Source organism: Mercenaria mercenaria, chromosome 3, assembly GCF_021730395.1.
Source record: "Mercenaria mercenaria strain notata chromosome 3, MADL_Memer_1, whole genome shotgun sequence".
Classification (NCBI taxonomy): Eukaryota; Metazoa; Mollusca; class Bivalvia; order Venerida; family Veneridae; genus Mercenaria; species Mercenaria mercenaria.
In genome coordinates, this window is record NC_069363.1 from 65970561 (window position 1) to 65992482 (window position 21922).

The 21922-nt window shown below is 37.0% G+C and overlaps 1 protein-coding gene across 1 annotated transcript in view; it reads left to right on the forward strand.

Annotated features, from left to right (window-relative positions):
- The window catches only part of LOC123524514 (uncharacterized), a 105087-nt gene that overhangs the window by 81944 nt on the left and 1221 nt on the right, over positions 1-21922 (forward strand). The gene's annotated exons all lie outside the window — the stretch shown is intronic.

A 21922-nucleotide genomic window follows, 5' to 3' on the forward strand; every position in this document is an offset into this window, starting at 1 on the left:
AAAAACTAGGTCAGTAGGTCTAAAAATAGAAAAACCTTGTGACCTCTCTATAGGCCATATTTTCATGAGATCTTCATGAAAATTGGTGAGAATGTTCACCTTGATGATATCTAGTTCAATTTCGAAACTGGGTCACGTGCGGTCAAAAACTAGGTCATTAGGTCTAAAAATAGAAAAACTTTGTGTCCTCTCTAGAGGCCATATTTCTCAATGGATCTTCATGAAAATTGGTCAGAGTGTTCATCTTGATGATATCTAGGTGAAGTTCGAAACTGGGTCACATGGGGTCAAAAACTAGGTCAGTAGGTCTAAAAATAGAAAAAACTTTGTGACCTCTCTAGAGGCCATATTTCTCAATGGATCTTCATGAAAATTGGTTAGAATGTTCACCTTGATGATATCTAGGTCAAATTCGAAACTGGGTCACGTACGGTCAAAAACTAGGTCAGTAGGTCTGAAAATAGAAAAACTTTGTGACCTCTCTAGAGGCCATATTTTTCATGGGATCTTTATGAAAATTGGTCAGAATGTTCACCTTGATGATATCTAGGTCAAGTTTGAAACTGGGTCATATGCGGTCAATAACTAGGTCAGTAGATCTAAAAAAAACAAAAAAACTTTGTGACCTCTCCAGAGGTCATATTTTTCAAGAGATCTTCATGAAAATTGATCAGAATGTTGATCTTGATGATATCTAGGTCAAGTTTGAAACTGTGTCACGTATGGTCAAAAACTAGGTCAGTAGGTCTAAAAATAGAAAAGCCTTGTGACGTCTCTAGAGGCCATATTTCTCAATGGATCTTCATGAAAATTGGTGAGAGTGTTCAGCTTGATGATATCTAGGTCAAGTTCGTAACTGAGTCATGTGCGGTCAAAAACTAGGTCAGTAGGTCTAAAAATAGAAAAACCTTGTGACCTCTCTATAGGCCATATGTTTCATGAGATCTTCATGAAAGTTGGTGAGAATACCTTGATGATATCTAGGTCAAATTCAAAAGTGGGTCACGTGCCTTCAAAAACTAGGTCATTAGGTCAAATAATAGAAAAACCTTGTGACCTCTCTAGAGGTCATATTTTTCAATGGATCTTCATGAAAATTGGTCAGAATTTTTTATCTTGATATCTAGGTCACGTGCTCAAAAACTAGGTCACTATGTCAAGTAATAGAAATAACTACGTCATACTCAGTTCAACACTGGGTCATGTGGGGATAGGTGAGCGATTCAGGACCATCATGGTCCTCTTGTTTCTTGGAACTTAGGGATATGTCTGCAGAATGTGTATCTCTATAAAATCTGTGTCATGTTCAATAACAAGCTAGAGTGGATTAGTATCTCCAGAGTTATGGCCATTCAATTCATTAAGTTGCAAAAATTGACAGTCTCCTTTCTGAACTTCTGCTATTTTTTCTCAGAACTAAGGTGGATTTCTGCAAAATTTTGAGTGTCTACTCAATTACTACAGTTTTTTGGCTCAGGTGAGCTTTTGTGACTGCTCAATGTCCGTCATCCGTCCGTCAACATTTTTTAATCTTCTTGAAAACCACTGGGCAGAATATCACTAAACTTCATAGGACTGATCCTTTGATGGCCCCCTTTCAAAATTGCCCAAATAATTTAAATCCATGCAGAACTCTGGTTGCCATAGCAACTGAAAGGAAAAACTTTAAAAATCTTCTTGTCTAAAACTTTGCCTTGATATTTGGCATGTGACATCATCTTATGGTCCTGAAGATTGTTCAAATTGTGCCCCTGGGGTGAAAGAGGCCCCGCCCCGGGGGTCCAATTAAAGTTTTACATAGACTTATATAGGAAAAACCTTTAAAAATCTTACCACAAGACCTAGGCCTTTGATATTTGGTATGTAGCATTACCCTGTAGTTCTCTACCAAGATTGTTCAAATTGTGCCTCTGGGGTGAAAGAGGCCCCACCCAGGGGGTCCCAAGTTTTACATAGACTTATACAGGAAAAAAAACAACTTTAAAATTCTTCTTGTCTGAAACCACAAGACCTAGGCCTTTGATATTTGGTATGTTGCATTGCCTAGTGGTCCTTTACCAAGATCATTCAAATAACGGTATGCCCCTGAGTTGAAAAGAGGCCTCACCCAGGGGGTCCCAAGTTTTACATAGACTTATATAGGGAAAAAACTTTAGAAATCTTCGTGCCTGAAACTGCAAGGCATAGGCTTTTAATATTTGGTATGTCACATTGCCTAGTGGTCCTCTACCAAAATTGTTCAAATTATGCCCCTTGGTGAAAAGGCCCTGCCCTAAGGGTCCAAAGTTTTTCATAGACTTATATAGGAATCAAATTTAAAAATCTTCTTGTCTGAAATTTCAAGGCCTATGCCTTTGATATTTGGTATGCAGCATTGCTTAGTGGATCTCTAACAACATTGTTCAGATTATGCCCCTGGGGTGAAAAGACCCACCCTGGGGGTCACTTGTTATATGAGTTATATACTGTAAGTGTACTTATATTAGCGCAGTTAAATTTTAGTGCAAACGCCTTGAATTGAGTAGTTTCCACTTATTTGCGCGCAGTATCACCAGCGCTAAAATAGCCAGTTGGTGGCTGAATGGTATTCGTAATAAAATCGACCAGGCACACACATAAAAATGCATAGGTCTACAGTATGACATAAAATCTACATTCGTTTAGATTAGTGTTAATCTGTATACTGTAAATTTGTACATGTACACTGTGCAGAATGGTGATAATTGTTTGTTTTCAAATTTGCACTTGGTTTTCAAAGCAGTATAATGTTATGGTGACACTTGTTATTAGCGCGACCGGACAAACTGGCGATCTACTCCGAAGGTGTTATATACCATGTTTATGGACAGTGGCGAAGAAAAAAAAAGCAGCTTAATTTACAAAAATAGATGACTTTTGTACTAATATTCAAACAGGTTAAATTATTCTATTAAAAAAAATCTGCAAAATAATAGTTAGGAATGCAGTTATTGTCGTATTTACACAATTAGTATATATTTCTCTGTGTTCTGTTGCATTGTGATTACGGTATTTTCAATACTATAAATATCACTTTTTTAAGCCTTTCATTTCAGTCTAATATTAGCGCTAGACATGAATTAGCGCATGCCCGATCCCACTAATAGCGCGAAAATTAGTACTATTAATATGTGTACTTAAGTAGGAGTTATACATGACATGTACAGTTTTTCGCACCAATCTTAAAACTGACTTTCAGTGACCATGAATATGACCTACTGACCTACTTTCTAATATTTTAGCATCAATTTGCCATTTTAAACATGTAGCTCATATTACTCAGGTGAGCAATCCAGGGTCTTCATGAACCTCTTGTTCTTTCATCTCAACAATGCTTAAAAATCTAGGTCAGGTTTGATAAACCAGTTTGGATAAGGATCTCTTTAAGTTAAGAGCTCTTGAATTAGTCAAACTTGGACAAATTGACATTGTCCACTCAGCAGGTAAAAGTAACATTCAAAGTGAATTTGCTGTGACTGATACATATTGTGACATGTTGGCATCCTTGCTCATAAGGGATATGAATAATAAATAGTGTCACATAAATATGAGAATTATTGGTGACTTGACCAACACAGTACTGGAACTTAGAGGAATTAAACTTGCTGTCACTGTGTTTGGGCCAAGGTATTTGTTTTATAGGTTGAAGATCAGTAAATTCAAATCCTTCTTTGTTTCATATAAAATACGACAACTTCAGGTCATATTTACGTATCTTTATAGAACATTACTTTTTCCTAAACCTATTTTTCATGAAAGTTCTGTCACAAATTAACAAAAAAATGAAAAGAAAATAGGGGGTTGAATAGTTCCTAGTGAATTGCCTGTCATTTGTGGTCTGCTACCCTAAAAGTGGCAAATATTTGCTCTAGTCCGCGCAATAAATACCTACTTCCGGTTTCAATCTGCAAAACTTGCCATCTGGGGTGTATGGACATGAAAACCGTCTCATTTCATGCAGAATGTATTCTAGTAGTGAAAAAGTGTGATTAAAGCACTCATTCTACACGAATATGCGCAAAAAATGGGAAAATTAGGATCCATTTATTATGGACTTCTTTCGACTACACCACAGAAGCACATTTTCGACCGAATAACTGACCTTATTCCTATAAGAAATATTTCTTATCAAATTTCATACCATTTTCATCTCTATTTTTAAGAAAGATGTAACACCAAACATATTACCAAGTTTCATTGTGAAAATTCGAGATTTTAGAGAAATATAGACATTTAATTGAAGCCACCCCCTACCCATTTACTGGGCTAAATTTAGGCCCTATGGTTGCTTCTTTGTAAATTTTAGTAATAGTTTCACTTGTTTGCATTATTTTTCACTTGGATTCTGAAATATCATTCATTCCATCTTGAATACGACTCGGATGGATACATTTTGTGCATTTTCTGACATTCTGGAGACAAAATATTGGCCTTTTAATCCCATAAATCGCTGCAGAAATAGGTGCATCTACTCAAAATATGGTCAAAATTCAAAAATTTTCAAATTTCATCATTATTTTGCATTGGGAACACCATTTTATAACATATACAACCAATTTATGACTATTAAGACTAGTTATGATGTGTTTTAAGAAAAGTCTTATTCAAGCTCTTTAATATTATAATTAGGTTGAAGAGATGACAGTAATTCAAATCCTTCTTTGTTTCATATAAAATACGACAACTTCAGGTCGTACTTACGTATCTTTATAGAACATCACTTTTTCCTAAACCTATTTTTCATGAAAGTTCTATCACAAATTAACGAAAAAATGAAAAGAAAATAGGGGTTGAATAGTTCCTATAGACTGAAATGCCAGTCAGTTGTGGTCTGCTACCCTAAAAATGGCGAATATTTGCTTTTGTCCGCGCAATAAATACCTACTTCCGGTTTCAATCTGCAAAACTTGCCATCTGGGGTGTATGAACATGAAAACCGTCTCATTTCATGCAGAATGTATTCTAGTAGTGAAAAAGTGTGATTAAGCACTCATTCTACACGAATTTGCGCAAAAAATGGGAAAATTAGGATCCATTTATTATGGACTTCTTTCGACTACACCACGGAAGCACATTTTCGACCGAATTACTGACCTTATTCCTAATATATTTAAGGTATTAGACCCGTAATAGGGTACCTCCTTTTTGAAGAGTACAGTCAAACCTGTGAACAAAGGCCGGCCAAGGGAGAGGGGAGAAATGGCCTTTGTTCACAGGTGACCTTTGTTCGGAAGTCAACTTGGGTCATTAGTTTCAGTGTTGATATTTAAGGTGTATAATAGAGTACATGATGTACTTAATCATTTTAAGTCCATGTTACAGTGGCACACAGACTTGGTCATTATCATCATCATCATCATCATCATCATCATCATGACTTTGACAGTCTATTGGATATTATATAGGGATATTAAGGATATTTGAACCACAGGGCATAAATCATCAAGGATACAAATATCATGATGTATAGAAAGATATAAAGGAATTCATTTGTCATTAAATGTTAAATGTATTCTCAGATAATTCAATTTTCATATTTTCATATACATTTATCAACTTCAGTACAGCAATACAAACTGAAAACATGAAATTAACAATCGTTGTAAGTAAAAGTAATGGTAGCACACAAACTTGGTCATCATCATCATTCATCATTATGTTTTATCTAATATATATGACTAAGAGTTTATATATTACATGTTAAATGCATTTCTCAGAAAATTTAATTTTCATAAACCCTTGTCAAGTACAGTACATCAGTTCAACCTGAACAAATGAAACTATCAAACAAAATCATACCTATGTTCTCTTTTCTATGTGACAGTCTCACAAATTTTAAGACCTTCACATATGACATACATGTAACCCGAAATGTTCAGCGTTTGGCAAAGAAGTCACTGATCTTACTCTGCTTACCTGTAGTGTTCCCTACAAGTTTTTGGCTTGTGATAATGTCCTCGGCATCAACAAATGTACCAAGAAGATTTTCCTTTCCATAGGCTACTGCATACTTTTTAAGTTTTTCAATCATTTCCAAGCACTCATTTTGTAGAACAAACATTATCCTCTTGTTCTTGAAGCTGATCATCCTCACAGTCAGATGTTTCATCACTGACCTGCTCTTTCATTTCCGAAAGCAACTCAGTAGCAGGCCTGTCCCAGTCCTTCATTTCAGAATCACATGTTTTGAACTCCTTGTCAATATTCAACAATTCCATAAAATCACAATCACTGTCGAGCCATTACATGAAGCGCTATTGGATAGTTATCATCCTCCTCTTCATCACTCTCTGAATCGTTCAACACTGTGCATTCACTTTCACTTTCAACACTGTTTAACTGAAATCCACACTTCGCGAAACACTTAACAATGGTGCTTATTTCAACTTCTTTAAATTAATGCACGTGCAACCCAGTAAATTGCATCCAGCACACTTATATCTTTCAACAGATCAAATCCACTTTTTCCCTGCTTAAGTTCCATTTGGCTGATCACGTACTGTAGTTGTTTCTTCCTGTACTTGAGTTTCATTGCCTGAATTATTCCTTGGTCCATTGGTTGGCATAGAGATGTTGTATTTGGTGGTAAGAACTTAACATTGACATTTTTGAGATTAACCTGAGGATGGGATGTTGCATTGTCCACAAAAAGAAGCACTTTTCTACCTTTCATTTGTCTGTCAAACCAGTGTAGCCATTCTTCAAAGATTTCGCCAGTCATCCAGGCTTTCTTGTTAGATTTGTACATTACCGGCAGACGATCCTGTTTGATACCACTGAAACACCTTGGATTTTTCGACTTCCCGATAACCAACGGTTTGATCTTTTCCCCTGAAATGTGAAAATAAATGAAATCAAGCAACTGTTGTCTGTGATTTAAAAAAATAAAAATAAAAGGATGCAAAATGCGCTGTCCATGCTTTAAACAGTGTAAGTGATGTTAGAAATCAACTTTTGCATTCACCCTTACAGAAGAAAAAGGCCTGCTGCGTACTCTTGCTGTGTACATACAGCGTTTATGATGCGTACATGATGTGTTCTGAAATCAAGGGCTTTAAATAGTACGCAGGATATACACCGCACATACACCGATAGTACGTTTGTAGTACACTTTTGACATGCAAATGAGCTCTGCCGCGTACTACTTGCTGCGTACATGCTGTGGACTAATAGTACACAGGATGTACGCTGGAGGAATTTAGTATGCGGGAAATAGTACACGCGGCACATACACTTTTCACATGCAAATGAGCCTGCGGTGTACTACCCCTGGGGCGTACGTGCTGTGTACTCCTGCGGCGTACATGCTGTGTACTTCTGCGGCAGTACATGCTGTGTACTCCTGGCCCGAGTCCTGCGGCGTACATGCTGTGTACTCCTGCTGCATACATGCTGTGTACTCTTGTGGCGAAACTGCTGTGATAATTTAAATTCCTTACCCCACCAACTTTCGTATGCAAATGCTGATCATTTGGACAGAAAAAAACAGAAAAAAGATAAGTTACATGCATCAATAAGTATTTACCCTTACCAAAATAATGTAGACTGATGTTATCAAATAAATTAGTATGTTTTTCTTCATCCACTTTTCAATGAAATAAATCAATTTTTGTAGCATGTGATTTGGTAAACATTTGAAGAAAATGGCGTAACTGCATCAAGGGGAAACAACTTTAATGCGACTAAATATAAGTGTTATGATTTATTATAGACGATGTGTGCGTAGTATGTATTTATTTTGATTAAAATCCATCTGAGAACAATCTAGGACTGGAATTATATAAGCATTTATACACTTTTACGTCCGTAAAAAGTAGCGCACCAAAAAATTTTGAATTTTGAAAGTATAAATGCCAAAAGAAATTGTACAAGTCTTTCCCGCGTATATGAAGTGTACTGCACAAATTTCAAAGTATCTGCGGTGTACATGCAGTGTACTATTTTCTTGTACAAGTCCCTCCTGCATACATGCAGTGTACTCCTTAAATTTTCAGAGTCTGTGCTGCGTACTTGAAGTGTACTAGTGACCTCCTGTGTACATGCTGTGTACTCGTCGAAATAGTATGCGACATGTACGCGGCATGCGGTGTATGTAAAATGTACTCCTCTGGCGTACTACTGTGTTCGCGGCATATACACAGCAAATACCCGGCATGTACGCCACAGAGGCTTGCTTCTGTAAGGGCATTTTTAGACATAAAAAAATCCGAAAAGTCCCATTAAATAAATATACGCCCTGCTCCCCACTTTCCCATAAAGAAAAAAAGAAATAAATAATTCACCGACCAACTACCGTAAATTGTTAGGCATGAATACAAACAAATATTTTTTTCACCTTACAGAAATACAGAAATGTGTAGCCGTGAAACACGCCAGTGCATTGTTGTTTAAAGGCGTTTCAGTTATGTAGGCCTATGTTTTTTGTTATCCCAAGAAATGAAAATCTATCAAATTGATGGGGTGAATCAAGCCAAATATTTGTTAACAGGTAATAATTAAGCAGTGAGAGACAACAGTGGTTTCTATTTCAATGGGAGCAGAAAATGCTGCCCAGCTGCAGAGTGAATGTGATGAACTTCAGTCATTTTTAGTATTTTACTTCCGGAATATCCGAACATGCTTGTTTGAAATATAGACATTTTTTCTAAGACTGTACAGTCAGTAAAAATGATTTCACCGTTGGTCAACCCAACTTGTATCAATTATACAAAATAGACATGTGCAATCCATTTACCTTCTTATGTATTATCTATCAAGGGAATGTCAAATCAGTCATTTTCTGCAACCGGAAATAAATCCGCAACAAGCAACATGGATTACTTCCCTTAGATGTGCGTGATACACTATCCAATTTACAATTTCAGTGAAATTCGTTAATCGAATGAAAAGAGAAGCAAATCTAACTTACGAAAAAATCATTACCTGTCATGCTAGCACACAAGGCCACAGTCAAACGTTCTTTTGACCGTTTGCCGCCCGAGCAATCCTCGCCTTTCTTGAAATACGTGGACTTAGTCGAATCCCGATAGAAAAGGCCGGTCTCGTCCATATTAATGATGTTTTCTGGTTCATACCCTTCGCACAATGATGGTAACTTGTCTTTCCAGTCTTGCACAACAGTTTTGTCTACATCACTGCGCTCACCAGACATTGTCTTAAACACAATATTGTTCCGTTTAAGGAAACTTTCCAGCCATCCGTTTGATGCTTTAAAGTCATTTACACCTAAATCCTGCGCATATTTCAGTGCTCTTTCTTTGATAAGCGGACCTGACGCATTAATTCTATGTCCAGTGGCATCATTAAACCATTTCAAACACAAGTCATTAATGTCCTCATAAGTGGTTGCCCGGCGTGGTCATTTATACTCCATGTTAACATTATTTTCAAACTCGTCCATAATTTCGCGTTTCCATTTCAGAATCCCATGAATTTGTGTCCTGCCAACACCAACTTGTTCTGCAATAGCCCTGTCACTTTTACCACTTTCACTAAGTCTTATAACTTCCACGCGTTTTTCTAACGTAAGAAAGTTCTGTTTCGACATTTTTCTATGATAAGTAAGCACTTAATTTAGTAACGTTTGACTGGTATTTTGAACACAATTCGAATGAGAGATATTAACATAATGAATATATTTTATGAAATTGCTCATTTATTACAAGCACTTCACCGTATATTAAAAAGTGTGAAAAACTGCAGGTGTACCAAGAGCGGTTAACAATGTACAAACAACTCAATTATCAACCATATCAATGATTGCAGAACGTGTTCAACAATCGATCAAAAACAATCAATAACACTGATTGTTCTTTATGTCGTTAATAAGGGGGGCAGTTGCCTATTTAGCACCTTTTTATCAAGACTTTGAAGTTTGACCGCCGATTAGGGAAAATCATGAGCGGGAAAATTGTGAGCGGCCGACGCAAGAAAAAAATGACAGTTGTTCAGAGTAATTACCGTCTATGGGAAGGACTTTGGCTGGCAGCGGTCGGCAAGTGGCCATTATTCACGGCCTTTTTATGACTATATTTCGACGGGGGGAAATCTGGTTGCCCATTGTCGACAGGTGGCCGCTACTTACAGGTGGCCATTAGCACAGTTTTGACTGTATTCATTTCCTACAATAAACCTACTTTGACTGAAATTTTTCAGGGGGCGTAGGCTCTAGCCCCACTGGGACAAAAAAATTTCTCCTTATTTTCTTTTTTCCTGGTAAGTTTTTACTTTTTATAACCCGCCCGCTTAGCTCAGTAGGTAGAGCGTCGGTCTACGGATCGCGGGGTCACGAGTTCCATCCTCGGGCGGGGCATTTGTTCTCCGTGACTATTTGATAAACGACATTGTGTCTGAAATCATTAGTCCTCCACCTCTGATTCATGTGGGGAAGTTGGCAGTTACTTGCGGAGAACAGGTTTGTACTGGTACAGAATCCAGGAACACTGGTTAGGTTAACTGCCCGCCGTTTAATATATTTTAAAAAAAGGCATGGTAATATTAATTATGTCTCCCCCAGGAGACATATTGTTTTTGCCCTGTCCGTCCGTCCGTACGTCACACTTCATTTCCGATCAATAACTGGAGAACCATTTGACCTAGAACCTTCAAACCTCATAGGGTTGTAGGGCTGCTGGAGTAGACGACCCCTATTGTTTTTGGGGTCACTCCGTCAAAGGTCAAGGTCACAGGGGCCTGAACGTTGAAAACCATTTCCGATCAATAACTAGAGAACCACTTGACCCAGAATGTTGAAACTTCATAGGATGATTGGTCATGAAGAGTAGATGACCCCTATTGATTTTGGGGTCACTCCGTCAAAGGTCAAGGTCACAGGGGCCTGAACATTGAAAACCATTGCCGATCAATAACTAGAGAACCACTTGACCCAGAATGTTGAAACTTCATAGGATGATTGGGCATGAAGAGTAGATGACCCCTATTGATTTTGGGGTCACTCCGTCAAAGGTCAAGGTCACAGGGGCCTGAACATTGAAAACCATTTCCGATCAATAACTGGAGAACCACTTGACCCAGAATGTTGAAACTTCATAGGATGATTGGTCATGATGAGTAGATGACCCCTATTGATTTTGGGGTCACTCCATCAAAGGTCAAGGTCACAGGGGCCTGAACATGGAAAACCATTTATGATCAATAACTAGAGAACCACTTGACCCAGAATGTTGAAACTTCATAGGATGATTGTGCATGCAAAGTAGATGACCCCTATCGATTTTGGGGTAACTCCAATAAAGCTCAAGGTCACAGGGGACTGAACATTGAAAACCATTTCCGGTCAGTAACTTGAGAACCACTTGACCCAGAATGTTGAAACTTCATAGGATGATTGGTCATGCAGAGTAGATGACCCCTAACGATTTTAGGGTCACTCTGTTAAAGGTCAAGGCCACAGGGGCCTGAACATGGAAAACCGTTTCCAATCAATAACTTGAGAACCTCTCGACCCAGAATGTTGAAACTTCATAGGATGATTGTTCATGCAGAGTAAATGACCCCTATTGTTTTTGGGGTCACTCCGTTAAAGGTCAAGGTCACAGAGGCCTGAACATTGATAACCAGTTCTGATTAATAACTTGAGAACCACTTGACCCAGAATGTTGAAACTTCATAGGATGATTGAACATGCAGAGTAGATGACCCCTATTGATTTTGGGGTCAGTCTATTAAAGGTCAAGGTCACAGTGGCCTGTTCTTGTAAAATCATTTTTTAGAAATAACTTGAGAATCACTTGACCTACAATGTTGAAACTTAATAGGATGATTGGACATGCAGAGTAGATGACCCCTATTTATTTTGAGGTCACTTGATCAAAGGTCAAGGTCACAGGAGCCTGAACAGTGACTTGAGAACCACTAGGCCAAGAGTGTTGAAATTTAGCGGGATGACTGGACATGCCAAGTAGATGATCCCTATTGCAGCCAACCATCAGTGTCTCTTCGACTTTCGCTCCTGACCCCTATTGACTTCTTGTATAGGACTTTGCATTGGGGGAGACATGCGCTTTTTTACAAAAGCATTTTCTAGTTTTGTTTAAAATTTGCAACACGATGCAAAACTCAGTCAACTTTAAGAATATACCCGCAAATACCATTTTTTAAACATTACTATTAGGGGTCCAATACCTTAAGGGTTATTTGTTACCTTGGTGACAACTTCAGACATCTCTAGTCAAACAGTTTCTCATCAGCTACAGTTGAACCATTTCTGATCAGTATTAAAGGTTCCTTCAAGTCAGAATACATTCAAATAGAGATTTAGCATGAATGTGTACAATATTCATTTCTCAATTATATAGAGGATATTTGTTTGTTTCAGTGTAAGATCGAAATATATTTCACCGAGTGAACACTATAATGCAATATTTTCACGAGTGCATACATATGATAAGTTCAGAATCCCAAAACTGGAGGTTTGCTATTTTTCAGCTGGAGTTGGGTTCTCAAAACTGGAGTTTTTTTATCAGCATAAATTAAGTGCGTGAATGCAAAACTTAATAGAGACAAAATCCAAAATTTTATGTTACCTACTTTTAACCTCAAAAACCTAAAAGGATAAAATATATTGTATTTTAACAACTTTTAACAAGTAGCACATTAATTTTCAAGTTTTACTGGTAGACATTCAAATGCATTACAAATTCAAGGTATCCCCTAGTAAAATTTAGAGAATTTATTTTTCAAGATTTTCTTTCCAGGTGGCTGATTCTTAATAGTCCTTGCAAAAATAGAATAAACTTTTGTTAACACTCCACTTACCTAGAAGATTTTCACCACAATTACAACTGTATTGTCCAAAAAGTAGAGTGTGTGTGTTCGGGTGGAAAAATCGGGTCGCGAAAATATATGACATTTGATTTTAATGGTGTAAAAACTATCTGTCAACAAGGTTTTGGTACTTATTGTTCCTTCTCATGAGAAGGAACACTTATGGTGAACATGTCACACTTGACTGAGCAGGTAATGGATACAAGGGTATCATCAAAGGCATCCGAATTCCAGCAGGGCGCCGCCATTTTGTACTCATGCATATTCATTACAAATAGCCTCTTTGCCAATGTGTTTTTACGCATCTTTAAGTCAATCTTAGTGAAATACAACTACGTAATAAACAGACCTACAAAAACAATAATTTAGTTTAAACTATCTAACTCCTAAATCTTACATGCCATATTGTAGAATCGAGATTAAGGACTATGCTATTTCGAAATTATGAATTAGGTGGGTAGGGTACATGATATTATTTCTGAGGAATTTCGAAGTTACTGTAAAACAAACGTTATTCCAATGTGACAATACATTTAAACCATTAAGTGCTGGTCTCTTACTTTAAAAGACTAAAGTGGGAAAAGTTATCAGTATGGTTATGTCACAATTTTCGGTGCAAGTATTCTATGTAATCATGCATAACTGCGAAAAACTATAACATACATAATAAAGCTGAACTATCCATGTAAATGAGCTGAGAGCTATTTTTCTATTTCCGTTTATTACTTTTCTAAAAAACACATTACAATTTACTAGGTGATGGCAAAATTTGTCATTTTTGTGCACATGCCTTTACACATTAAAGAAGTCTGAACTATAGGTATGGTGTGCGAGAAGGGCCTGAGCGCTTACCTAGTGCTCATTTACACGGATTGTATTGCTCAGATAAATATATATAACTTTATCATAAGTCCGCAAAGTGCAACAAAAGAAATAGCAGTATTAATTTTGTAATAATATTATTTTTACAAGGTATGTCTGACAAATGACATCGAGAATTCAAACTGACCTTTTAGAAAGCTGCATTTTCAAGTACCTGATATCTTCCACTTTGGTTAAAAAAGCATTTTTACAATAGATAATTACTAACTACAGAAGGTAATAAAAAATACTCTTGACCTAGAGAATGCTACAACCTACTAAACTTCAAAGCTTAAGTTTAAAATTATATTGAACACGTTTGCTTTAATTTAAGATGAAAATTAAACTAGAACTCTTATGATAAAAATCGCATAGACCATTTCGGACAGGTTAGACAGTGAGAAAGCAAACATATTGTACGTATTATTTAGCATGGATGATTTGCACTGTGAATACATATTTTTTACACTTAACATTTAATTCCGCGAGTACATACACATATACATATATATGTACCTTTACCTTTTATACACTAGGAATATGTTTGTTTTACATGTAAGATCAAGGCATTAACCCCTCGTGAAAATATAATGCATGTGGCGTTCACTGTTGATATATAATTGTAATATAATGTTTTGGCGTTACACTGAAACAAACAAATACCCTTTTTGCATATTCATTTATATAAAAATATAAACAAACAAACAAACAAACCAAAGCGGGAACAATGTTTATTTTGTTTGATTGAGAGTAACACCAAAACGACACAATGAACTTTTCCCAGGTTTTGTTGGTGGAGAAAGACTCTAGGTGCCCCTCCAGACATTTTTTGGAGCTCAGACTTGTACCTAGCTGGATGGCTTCCTTACGTGAAAAGTTTTACACCTCAAGTGAGGTTTCGATCCTACGTCGGTGATGGGCGAGGAATTCAAAGCCAGCGACCATGACTATCACGCTTTTCTTTTGCTAGTATAAAACTTAAATATTCAGTTAAATTTCGTGAACATAAATGATACTCTTAATGATATTTACCGTCAGAAATTACAAATGGTTGGCCGAATACACCATACTTTGAATTACAAAAGTTTACACACCATGAGGGTCGGAAAGCACGGAATTTACGTTCTTAAACGTATATGTGAATCGTCTTGTTTGAAATGTAAACAAAGGAATAAAAGTAACTGTTTTCATGTTCGTGGTAAAGATCGAACTGTGTGATTGTCAATGTTCCCGATACGGAATATATATGAATGTATAAACACGGGCCGTTTCATCAAAATCGGCCTTTTTACTCTTGTCCGCACTCTAATTCAAACATTTCTCATCCAATCCTCACCAAACTTGAACAAAATGTGTTTGACCATGAGACCTCAAGTGAGGTTTCGATCCTACGTCGGTGATGGGCGAGGAATTCAAAGCCAGCGACCATGACTATCACGCTTTTCTTTTGCTAGTATAAAACTTAAATATTCAGTTAAATTTCGTGAACATAAATGATACTCTTAATGATATTTACCGTCAGAAATTACAAATGGTTGGCCGAATACACCATACTTTTAATTACAAAAGTTTACACACCATGAGGGTCGGAAAGCACGGAATTTACGTTCTTAAACGTATATGTGAATCGTCTTGTTTGAAATGTAAACAAAGGAATAAAAGTAACTGTTTTCATGTTCGTGGTAAAGATCGAACTGTGTGATTGTCAATGTTCCCGATACGGAATATATATGAATGTATAAACACGGGCCGTTTCATCTAACAGGACTTGCAAGAACATAGTAAGCGATTGTTTATTTATTGTATTTATGTTCTAGTAACCTTTGACACTGATTTCGAGGACAAGCCGGGTTTGTGACATATACATGTCTGTTGTTGGGCTGGAAAAAGATAGGTCCAAAATTTAAACTAAAAGCTATATTCCATAAATTCTTCGTTATTTGTGTGCATACAATTCGGTTGTTTAAAGGTTAGAATATCAGAAAATTACAGGAAATAAAACATATCTTTGAAAAAGTCCCGATCTTTCATCATTTGTTTGGTTGGCGCATGATTACAAATTTAATGTTAGTAGGGCGTGATGTCCATGAAGCCGTGTAATGTGATAATTTTGATGACACGTTGATTTTATTTTGTAATTGTGAGTGATCGTTAAGTGATCAGAAAAATCGGACAGTGGAATGTTATAAAAAAAATGATGCTTTATTTAGATTAGAAAGGGAATCGTACTATACAATAAGGAAAACCTAAGGGTAAAATACTCCTTTTATTTCGTTCACTGAAGAAAAAATGGCTGACATATTTTTGTAAAAAAGCGGTGCACGTGTGATTTGTGTAACACAGTTTAACGACAATTTCTTAGAAAACTAACGCTCAGCTCATTTACACTGACATATCCCTGATTGATGAATATATATATTATATAAATATGAGAGACTTGTGGTACCAAATACTTGCACCGAAAATTTCTATGCATTTTCTTCTAGTACACTGTTGGGACATGCTTTTGAGTGTCACTGATACTTTATAATTTACTCGGAGATACATTTTTTCATTATCATTAGTTTCTCTTTGATCCCCGTGCATTTCTCGTGTTGTTACGACATTCTCAGTTTTACATAGGAATTTTGCATTGTCAAAATAGCATAGTCCTTAACTAAATGAATATTCATCATTTAAAAATAGACTCCCGCCCATAAATATCGTCTACTATTATTCTTCTCGGTTTCATTCTTTGCTGCTTCCAGAAGTTCTCTTTACGATTTTATTTCATACCAACTTTATATTTTAACATTTTAAGTATAACCATCAAAACATACTGTACTAATAAAGTTATTCGAGATTTTTTACTCGTCTGTGAATGCTATTGCACGATACGTATCGTCACCGGATTACAACATTTCAGTTACTTCCCTTGTTTTTATCTAGAACTGTATAATGTATTTCTTCACTTTACTGAGCTGTAAATATTTCGAACTTTGTAATTCCATACCTTTTGATTAATTGTTTTGTAATTTTCAAGTTGTGAACTTTTTGTACGCACTTTTTTCAAATCCATCAGTTTGTTGGTGCCGACTTATATAAAAGCCCTTTTTCTCCCTATTTAGTCGTTTTGGAGCTGTAAATATCCATTCATGCAATGCAATTACTGGCATATGGCAGAACTTTCCTTCCATTGTATTGCTAATTAAAATTAGGCAAACATACGACCAAATTCTGATCTGTGCCACTAGGACAGCTTCCCGAAATTTTGACAGAGTGATGGTATTTATTGTCCGCTGATAATATTTAGGTAGGATCGCTCATCTAAAGGTGTTTGTTTATTATTTTAAGTTAAATAAATGTTTGTGTGAAATAACTTTAAGTATTCTTATAATAAATAGATAAGAATGCACGTAAACTAGCAAAACACATAGTTCATAATTATTTTATTAAAGATCCCTTAAAAAGAATATTTAATATGCGCTAGAAGGAACCTTTTGGTAAGCTAAATCTTGTTCAATAAATGTTGATGTATATATAAATGTGTTTTGAGAGGTTTTTACATACAAAACATACGATTTCCTGGCAGAATCATGCATTTTATTTTTACCGAGTACAGACAACATTCATGTTCTAAAAATAGTAATGGGTTGGTTTTTCAGCAATTATTTATGTGATTTTATTACTGAACAAAACTTTAATAAAAAATTCATTAAAAAACCTCTTCTGTCCCAACAAGTATAGTGGACGCAACTTGACCCCGATGGTTGACCTTTGTATTATAATACATAATGAGGCACAACCTAATATTGAAAAGGAGTGTCAGTAAAACGCTTCATCTCTTTGTATTTATAAATTTAAATACACACGGCAATCCTAAGCACCCCTTGTTTCTACAATGAAATAATCAATATGAATAACCAGCCTAAGGTCAACCATCTTGGTCAAGTTGCGACAACTATAGTAGTAATAAAATTTCACATTGCAGCAGTTTACTAGAAAGTTAATACACAATAATAGATTGAAAATAAAACAAGAGGGTCATGATGACCCTGGATCACTCACCTGACTAATATGAGCTATGTAGACAAGTGACAAGAGATCACGAAAGTCAAGAGACAGTCAAATATAAGTAAGCATTGAAATCTTTTCCCAGTTGTGTGAACATGTTTCAAATGTCAAACTGATGCTAAAATATTAAAGTTGGTCAGTAGGTCAAGTTCATGGTCACTGAAGTCAGTTTTAAGATTGGTGTGCAAACCTGTGTATGTCATCCAAATTTCAAGGCTGTATCTAAAAAAAAAATGTTGGTCAGAAGGTCAAGGTCACAGTCAAGTGACCCCTAATTACTTGGGATCATCAGGTGATTATAACTAAACAGTCTAGGAAATATGATCAGATGATTTTTGAAGTAATTTTTCCTATTACTATGTCTCCCACCACACAGTGGTGTGGGAGACATATTGATTTACTCCAGTCTGTGTGTGTGTCTGTCACAAAGCTTGTCCGCACTCTAAGTCGAACATTTCTCATCCGATTTTCACCAAACTTGAACAAAATGTGTTTGCCATGAGACCTCGGCCAAGTTCGATAACTAGCCAAATCGGTCCAGGCGTCTTGGAGTTATGGCCCTTGAATTACCAAAAATCGGCCTTTTTACTCTTGTCCGCACTCTAATTCAAACATTTCTCATCCAATCCTCACCAAACTTGAACAAAATGTGTTTGACCATGAGACCTCAGCCAAGTTCGATAACTAGCCAAATCGGTCCAGGCATTTTGGAGTTACAGCCCTTGAATTATTGAAAAACCGGCCTTTTTACTCTTGTCCGCATTCTAAGTCGAACATGTCTCATCCGATCTTCACCAAACTTGAACAAAATGTGTTTGACCATGAGACCTTAGCCAAGTTCGATAACTAGCCAAATCTGCCCAGGCTTTTTTGATTTATTGCCCTTGAATTACTGATTGGATCCACTCGTCCAGACCATCTAATTGGATCCACTCATCTAAGCCATCTAGAGACACTAGACATTTTTCATAGGGGAAGTTGTGGGAGACATGCGCTTTTCTCAAAAGCATCTCTAGTTCTCATATAAACAAGAGCACCGCCTTGCGGGTGCTGACGCTCATCTGATTTTTTTTGTATAATAGAAATATTGTCCTACCCATGATTTTCTAAGTCTAAAAAGGGCCATCACTCTTGCAAAAAGCAGGATAGAGTTATGTTTCTTGATGTACAGTGTCCACTTATGATGGTGAAAAACTGTTGCAAGTTTTAAAGCAATAGCTTTGATAGTTTATGAGAAAAGTTGACTTAAACATAATATTCAACCAAGAAAATGATTTTTCTAAGTCCAAAAGGGGCAATAATTATTGCAAAAAGCAGGATGGAGTTATGTTGCTTGCTGTACAGGGTCAGCTTATGATTGTGAACAAGAGTTGCAAGTTTTAAAGCAATAGCTTTGATAGTTTAAGAGAAAAAGTTGACCTAAACATAAAACTTAACCAAGAAATCTGATATTTTCTAAGTCCAAAAGGGGCCATAAATCTTGCAAAAAGCAGGATGGAGTTATGTTTCTTGCTGTACAGGGTCAGCTTATGACGGTGAACAAGTGTTGCAAGTTTTAAAGGAATAGTTTTGATAGTTTAGGATAAAAGCTGACCTAAACATAAAACTTAACCAAGAAAACTGATTTTCTAAGTCCAAAAGGGGCAATAATTCTTGCAAAAAGCAAGATGGAGTCATGTTTCTTGATGTACAGGGTCTGCTTATGATGGTGAACAAGTATTCCAAGTTTCAAAGGAAAAGCTTTGATAGTTTAGGAGAAAAGTTGACCTAAACATAAAACTTAACCAAGAAATCTGATATTTTCTTAGTACAAAAGGGGCCATAAATCTTGCAAAAAGCAAAATGGAGTTATGTTTCTTGCTATACAGGGTCAGCTTATGATGGTGAACAAGTATTCCAAGTTTCAAAGCAATAGCTTTGATAGTTTAGGAGAAAAGCTGACCTAAACATAAAACTTAACCAGGCAACGCCGACGCGACGCAGACGCCGACGCCGACAACCGCTCAAGTGATGACAATAACTCATCATTTTTTTTCAAAAAATCAGATGAGCTAAAAACTATAAGTCTATGTAAACCATGTGACCACCAGGGTGGGGCCATATTTCAGCCTAGGGGGATAATTTGAACAATCTTAGTAGAGGACCACTAGATGATGTCACATACAAAATATCAAAGCCCTAGACCCTGTGGTTTTGGACAAGAAGATTTTCAAAGTTTTTCCCTATATAAGTCTATTTAAACCATGTGGTCCCCGGGGCGGGGGCCATATTTGACCCTAGGGAAATAACTGAACTGATGGGTGGACGGATAGCTCAGTGGTTTGCACACTGGCCTTCCAATCCTGAGGTCGGGGGTTCGATCCCCGGCAGCTACTCGGGAATTTTCAGAAACGCTTTTCAGTGTTTCCCACCCAACTAGAGGTGTACTGGTCAGGAACCCAGGCAATCCTTGCGTGTATCAGTGCTATACACGTTAAAGAACCAGGCTGTCTATTCGCAACGAGCTAGGCTAAGTTAGCCGGACAAGCCTGTATCTGATTTCTGATCTCTCTGTCGTGGGGGCTTTGTCTTACTCTGTCCCTCTGGTCAGATCGGTCTGTGTCTGTATTAGTAGAGGATGAATTATGCGCCCTGTGTGGCTGCATTTGAACTATGTAAAGCGCATTTGAACATGAAATTGATCATGAAAAGGGCGCTATATAAATCTGGTATAATAATAATAATAATAACTTGAACAATCTTGGTAGAGGACCACTAGATGATGCTACATACCAAATATCAAAGCCCTAGGACCTGTGGTTTTGGACAAGAAGATTTTCAAAGTTTTTCCCTATTATAAATCGATGTAAACCATGTGGGTCCATATTTGACCCCAGGGGGATAATTTGAACAAACTGGTAGAGGACCATTAGATGATGCCACATACCAAATATCAAAGCCCTAGCCACTGTGTGTTTGGACAAGAAGATTTTTAAAGCTTTTCCTTTCGGTTGCCATGACAACCAGAGTTCTGTATGGAATGCATTTCTTTGACTAATTTTTAATGAGGATCATGCAAGGAACATTCCTGTGAAGTTTCATCAAAATTGGAATGGTGGTTTAAGCTGGGAGGTGTTGATGGACACCGCTGGACAATCACTGACCACAAGAGCTCACCATTGAGCACTTTGTGCTCGGGTGAGCTAAAAAACTAATCATACAAAACTAAAGCTATGAAGATAAATATGAAGAAAAGTTTAATACTATGTGGAACATGAACTTTTTAGCTCACCTGTCACGAAGTGACAAGGTGAGCTATTGTGACCGCTTGATGTCCGTCATGCGTCAACATGTAATTTCTAAAAAAATCTTCTTCTTGAAAACCACTGGGCAGAATTACACCAAACTTCACAGGAATGATCCTTGGGTGGCCCCATTTCAAAATTCTTCAAAGAATTGAATTCCATGCAGAACTCTGGTTGCCATGGCAACCGAAAAGAAAAACTTTAAAAATCTTCTTGTCCAAAACCACATGGCCTAGGGCTTTGATATCTGGTGTGTAGCATCATCTAGTGGTCCTCTACCAAAATTGTTCCAATTATCCCCCTAGGGTCAAATATGGCCCCGCCCCGGGGGTCACATGGTTTATATAGACTTATATAGGGAAAACTTTGAAAATCTTCTTGTACAAAACCACATGGCCTAGGGCTTTGATATGTAGTATGTAGCATCATCTAGTGGTCCTCTACCAAGATTGTTTAAATTATCCCCCTAGGGTCAAATATGGCCCTGCCCCAGGGGTCCCATGGTTTATATAGACTTATATAAGGAAAACTTTGAAAATCTTCTTGTACAAAACCACATGGCCTAGGGCTTTGATATTTGGTATGTAGCATCATCTAGTGGTCCTCTACCAAGATTGTTCAAATTATTCCCCTAGGGTCAAATATGGCACAGCCCCGGGGGTCCCAAGTTTTACATAGACTTACATAGGAAAAAAAGTTTAAAAATCTTCTTGTCTGAAACCACAACACATAGACCTTTGATATTTGGTTTGTAGCATTGTCTTATGGTCCTCAACCAAAATTGTTCTAATTGTATCCCTTGGGTGAAAAGAGGCCCTGCCTTGGGGGTCCCAAGTTTTATATAGACTTGTATAGGAAAAAGCTTTAAAAATCTTCTTGTCTGAAACCATACGACCTAGGCTTTTGATACTTGGTATGAT